The sequence below is a fragment of the Myotis myotis genome, unplaced genomic scaffold (genome assembly GCF_014108235.1).
Source record: "Myotis myotis isolate mMyoMyo1 unplaced genomic scaffold, mMyoMyo1.p scaffold_m19_p_2, whole genome shotgun sequence".
Taxonomy (NCBI): domain Eukaryota; kingdom Metazoa; phylum Chordata; class Mammalia; order Chiroptera; family Vespertilionidae; genus Myotis; species Myotis myotis.
The window spans coordinates 102,937,072-102,943,196 of NW_023416324.1; the positions used below are offsets into that span (position 1 = coordinate 102,937,072).

At 54.7% G+C, this 6,125-nt stretch overlaps 1 pseudogene; it reads right to left on the reverse strand.

Annotated features, from left to right (window-relative positions):
- Nucleotides 1–2,253: 2,253 nt before the first annotated feature.
- Nucleotides 2,254–5,640, reverse strand: LOC118675616 (annotated as a pseudogene).
- Between the last annotated feature and the right edge of the window lie 485 nt (nt 5,641–6,125).

Here is a 6,125-nt window from a genome sequence, read left to right on the forward strand (position 1 = left end):
CCAATAAAATATTATATACCTAGGTTGAAATTTTACCACATATAGTAGACAGACACACATACACATAAAGACTATAATATATTTTGAACTTCTAATTTTCAGAGAAAACGCAAGAATTATTTTTTTCAAAAATGAATTTCTATACTTCATGCATTTACTATCACAACCATAATTTCTCCCAACTTAATTCGAACTTTTAACTCTTAAAAGCCTCAGGTGGCAAGTTAAATACTTAGCATTTTTCTGATTAGTAATATATTCATATTTTTAGCATATATTTCAAATAAAGTACAAGACATATTCAATTAATAGATTCAAATCTATCCTTTAGAATTTTCATATGAGGCAAACTCAGATTAATATTTCAGTATCTTGTTATTTTAAAATATGTAGATATTTAATAATTTTTATTATTTAATTCTGCAAACTCCAAAGTTTTAAGTTACCAAAGACTTTGGAAAACTATGTTTAGTCATATATAATTACCACTGAAAAAGATTTACCATACACCCTTCATTTTAGTTATGTATATTTTGCCTTAGCAACTTTGAGATTTTAAAGCCAATTATTACTACCCAAGGCATTTTCCTTGGTAAATTCTGTAACAGAGATAACTCACTGGCTTTCAGTGGCTTTCATGTTAAAGTATTATTTTATTTTATTTTTCTTTATAAAACAGGAGTGCCCCCGGGATATGGGAGGCCATCTTGGAATGTGGTCCAGTACTATTCAAGAACTGCCCTTTATCATGGAAACATTAATCTTGTTTCCCAAACACAGCCTGTATATTTTTTGTGTGTGTCATTTTTGCCATCTCCTAAAGAAAAACAGAGGCTGAGTTAAATTTTAAGAGATTTAGTAATTAACTAGAGGCCCGGTGCACGAAATTCATGCACTGGGGATGGGTGTGGTGGGGGGGGGGGGGCCCTTAGCCCAGCCTGTGCCCTCTTGCAGTCTGGGACCCCTCCTTCCTTACCGCACACCTGCTTGCTGCTTCCTACCACTCAGCTTGCTGCTCCTTAGGCCTTGGGTCTGCTGGGTGCCGGGCCTGCGGGTTTGTGTCTCTGATACCCCCAGCAGCCCCAGCACCTTGATGGCGGAGCTTGGGGCTGCTGGGTGCTGGGGCTGCGGATCTGTGTCTTTGATCAGGGCCCCAGCAGCCCCAGCACCAAGGTGGTGGGCCTTGGGGCTGCTGGGTGCCGAGCCTGCAGGTTTGTGTCTTGGATTCTGCCCCCAGCTCTGTGATGGCAGGGTTTGGGTCTGCTGTGCCGGGGCTGCTGGGTACCAGGCCTGCGGGTTTGTGTCTCTGATCCCCCCAGCAGCCCCAGCACCAAAGTAGTGGGCCTTGGGGCTGCTGGGTGCCGGGCCTGCTGGTTTGTGTCTCTGATCAAGCCCCCAGCAGCCCCAAAACCGCCTCAGTGGGGCTTGGGGCTGCTGGGTGCCGGGCTCCCCTGTGTGTTTGTGTCTGTAATCTGGCCCCCAGCAGCCTCAGCACCGCCTAAATAACTTAAGGGAAACTTTATTTAGTCTTCTTTTAAAAGCAATCTAGTTTAAAAATGAGTTGCAGTTAAGAGAGAACAAAGAACATGGTACCTAAGAGTGAGATAGACAGACAGAGGAGAGGCTGGGCACTGGTCAGGGGCTTACATGCCAACTGTTCTCCACCCGGGAAATGATGTAAAATCGGTTTCTTTAGTTTTCTGCTCAATGGTCTTCTCCAGCGAGTGGAGTGGCATCTGCTCGCTTCTCCCTGGGGCCTGGCTTGGTGATGCCTTGGGGTCTGGCTGCGCTCCAGCGGGCTCCGTACAGGCCTGCCTGCTCTGCCTGGCCCTGTCCACACATTGCTTCCTCCGAGTCTTCCTTGGGCGAAACCCCGGTCCATCACCTCCTCCTGTGTCTCGCACCACTTCCACAGGGCCCAGAAAAAGGCCCACACGGAATTCAGGTCTGCAAGGAGCTGGTCCTCTGCTTTCAGAACCTTCGGGATCTCCATTTGCAATTGTTCCCTGCCATGACCTTCCTTTCCTACCTCCGGCATCTTCCCGGAGCACCGCATGCCTGCCCTCCAGCAGCAGGTTGTCTTTGTGTGGCTTTCAGGGCAGCCTTCAGAGCCTGGTGGCCGCTGGGCCTGAGGCCCGCCCGGGAAGGCGGGTGGCTCCCCAGCAAGTCCTGCTGCACTTGGCGCACGTGCTCCTGCCCCCCACCGCACCCTCCAGGCATGCGCTGCTCCAGGCTGTGCTCAGGGCCTGGGAGTTAAGCAAGCAGGGTGGTCCTGATGCGGTAGAGCTGGGCCAGCGTCAGCTTCCTGTGCTGGGCAGAGATCCTCAGGGGCGGCTCAGGCTGGGCCCTGGGGGAGGTCCCTGAGGGCAGCTCTCTGCTCCTCCTGGTGGGCACTTTGGGCTCCCCCGCCAGGCAAGTGGTCCTGCCCTCCATCTCTGATAGCTGGGAGCCACTGCCAGGGCTTGGTGGCCCCCGCAATTCCAGCGGGACCCAGCTTCGTGAGGGGAGCCCCGAGTCCTAGTGCCGGTGGCTGTGGCAGCCAAGCAGAGTTCCAACAGGCTGCGGCTGGGGGCTGGGGGTGCCCCCTGGGTGGCAGCCCCTGCCAGCAGCTGCAGGAGGCTGGCCTCAGATTTGGACTTGAGCAGGTGGGGCAGGTGGGGCAGCAGCTGGACAGGGGTGCGGCGGCAGAGGCGGGGCGAGAGCGGGGGTGAAGGGGCCTGTGGTAAATCTAGGGGCCAGTGCGCTGGCTCCACCACAGGGGCTAGGGTCACAAAGTCTTGCAAGGAGGTGGGGGAGAGGGTGCCGTAGGCGGAGTCCATGGAGCAGGAGCGGCTGTCCCGGGGCCCAGGGCCAGCAGTTCGCTGGTCGGTGTGACAGATGAGGCGGTGGTACTGAGGGACATCTCCTCCGACTGGGGCCGCCCTCGAACTCGGGAGAGGACAGTGTCTCCCCGGGCTCCAGCACCACCATGGCCAGGGTCTCTGTGGAGCCCTCTGAGGCGCAGTGCTGGGAGTCCAGGCTGTTGCTGCCTTTGCGCAGGGTGGTGGGGAAGCTGGCGGTGGAAGTGCTACTCTCCCCACCCTCCTCTCGTCTTCCTCCTGCTCATCCTCCTCCTCCTCCAGGCTCTGCAGGTGCTGCTGGCTGCCCGTATGCTCCTGCGCATGCAGCTGTTGCAGCTGGTTCTGGGCATTGTAAATGGAGTCCACCCATCCCCAGCACAGAGCCTGCCCTCTGGCCTGGAACATGTAGGCCCCCACGGCGCTGTGGAACTCATTCAGGTAGATGAGGAGGAAGGAGCCAGGGTCCCACAGCTCCCGGCGCACGATCTTGTCCACCAGCAGTGGTGGCCTGATGACCTTGGTCCTCTCAGCCTTCTTCACTGCCTTGGTCACTAACAGTAGGTCCGTGAAGAGGAAGCAGTACACATCCATCTTGCTGTCCTTTCCCTCCTTCATCCTCAGGCTGCCCTCCAACATCAGCTGACGCGCCTCCTCTGGGGAGACACCAGGGATGGACACGGCCAGATCCAGGTGCAGAAATTCCTTCAGGAGCTTGTCCACCTCATTGTTGCTACCCTCCACCACCTGTCGCTGCTGCATGCACGCGTTCACGTGGTGGATGAAGTGCTCCATGGAGCTGATCATGGTGATGACGGCCTCCTTGGCACACGGCTCGTCCATCTTCCTCAGCACCGACTTGAGCAGCAGCGGGTACTTGGTGAGCCGCTGGTGGGGCTTGGCGAGCATGTCGCTCAGCTTCAGCCGCTGGCACTGCTGGTGCTTCTCAGCCCATGTCACGTAGGCCCGGAAGAGGTCGTTGTCATGCAGCAGGCTGTGCATGTACTCCCTGCAGCCCTCCTCCTTCATGCAATACCAGATGTAGGGCTTGAAGAGGGAGCCGAACATCTTGAAGCCTTTGAGGAGGTCCCGGGCTGCAGCAGCGCCTTCTCCACCTTCAGCGCCATCACGCTGCCCCACAGCCCGCGGTGCAGACGCACAATCTCGCGGATGTTGCTGAACAGGAGCGGGGTGTGCAGGTGTCCGGACTCCTCCCCAAGGCAACCCTTCAACCAGGAGTCCCCGCCGCTCCATTCACCCCGTCGGCCAGCAGGGAGCGCCCTCGGTTGGTCTGCTGCTCTGGGAGCTGGGGAGGGGGAGACAACGGAGGGCGAGGCCCTGAAGCAAGAGGAGGCCTCGGAAGGCAGGCGAGGAGCCTAGGACGCATTGCGCCCCGCCACCACCCCGCGTCCCGCTGGGGCCTGCACCCAGGAGGGCAAGGCCCTGAAGCAGGAGGCGGCCCTGGAAAGTGGGCGGCTCCCACTGTACCAGGCGCATGTGTGCCCACCCCCACCCGTGCCCTCCAGGCCTGCTGGGCTCCACGCTGCGCTCCTCAGGGCCTGGGCAGCGCTCCAGGAGCAGGGCGTGGAGGTGTCTGGACTCCTCCCTAGGGCGACCCTTCACCTGGGAGTCCCAGCCGCTCCATTCACCCCCTCGGCCAGCAGGGAGGCCCTCGGTGGGTCCACTGCTCCAGGCGCTGGGGAGGAGGAGGCCTCGGAGGGCGAGGCCCTGAAGCAGGAGGAAGCCGTGCAAGGCAGGGAAGGAGCCCAGGACTCAAGGCAGCCCTGCCACCACCCTGCATCCTGCTGGGGCCTGCACTCAGGAGTGCCATGGCTGCCGCAGGGCCACGGGCTGGGCTTGGAGATGAGTCCTCTGCGCACAGGCCCAGCGGCCTGCCTGGTGTGGGTAGGGATTTCGGGTCACCTTGAGGGAGGCTCCGGCCTTTCTCTGCTCCTCTCCTGGTGGAGTAGGGGGACTCCAGCACTGAGGTCAGAGGAGCCGCCTTCCAGCCCCCAGGCCGTTTCTCGGAGTCGGAAGTTGTGCCATCAGCCTCTGTCTAGGACGGGACCTCTGCACCCCAAGGCTGCATACACACTCAGGGCTTCTATCAGGCTTCACTGATCCCGGGCTGTGAGGCCTCACGGCTCTGCTGATCCTGGGGCCGTGAGGCCTCGCTACTGCTCGGCTGGCTTTGGGCCCTTTGGCTTCACTCCACCGCTTGGAGCCTACATATGCAAATTAACTGCCATCTTTGTTGGTGGTTAATTTGCATATCACCCTGATTAGCCAATGGGAAGTGTAGTGGAGGTACGGTTAATTACCCTTTTTGTCTTTTATTAGATAGGATGGGCTGGGGCCTTTTTTAGTCATCTCCCTTTGTCTAGGGAATTTTCCTAGGGCCTGTATTATTGGCCACGTGTACTGATCATATTCTTTCTCCCCACCCCCACATTCTGTTTGCTCTGGGGAAATTTAGTAATGGCATGGCCATCTACTGTTTCTTTTCTATGAGGATAAATTAAAGGCATGCTTAATAGACTAACAATAAACAAACTAAACCAAACAAAAAAGACAGATAAAACAATAATCAACAGACAAGCATGCATAACACATAGACAAGACTTAATAAATCAGAGTTCTTTTGATGGATCTTTCAGATGTTTTACATTGCCTGAGACTTACAGCCAGAATGCGGCCCAAATCTTAGCCTGTTGTTTACAGATCTCATCATATTCTGCTCTTCATAGCACTGACTGGCATCTAAAGTTGTTTCAACTAAAATCAGCCAGTCCCAAGGCGTCATATGGTAATTTTCAGACAAAGCATTAAAGAGTCTTTTTGTAAAAGGACTGTTAGCCCCATCTTCTCTAGTTGATGAGCCTGATTTAAGAGAGTACCTTTTGACACATTAATTCCTTTATCCTTGAGCATGCAAACTAAAAATTTACAATGATGTTTTTGCCTTTTACTCGAATTCTTCCCCATCATAATCTGGCTGATTAAAAAAGTCCTCATCCACTTATGATCACGACTCCGATACTGGCATGGGCTTTGTGTGCAGTGAACTTCACACCTTTCCAGTGAATTTCCACTTTGTTTTTTGCTCAGGCGAATCTTCTCCTCCAGTCCCTGTCTGGGGTGCCAGATGCCGCAACCTTTGCTGCAGGCTTCAGGATCTGAGGAGGGGCCAATGCACAAATGAAAATGCTATACAAGAAATATGAATTTAGAAGACATTGTGGGGCAGGTGGAACCTTTCTTGAAGAGAGACACTGACTCTGGCCTGGT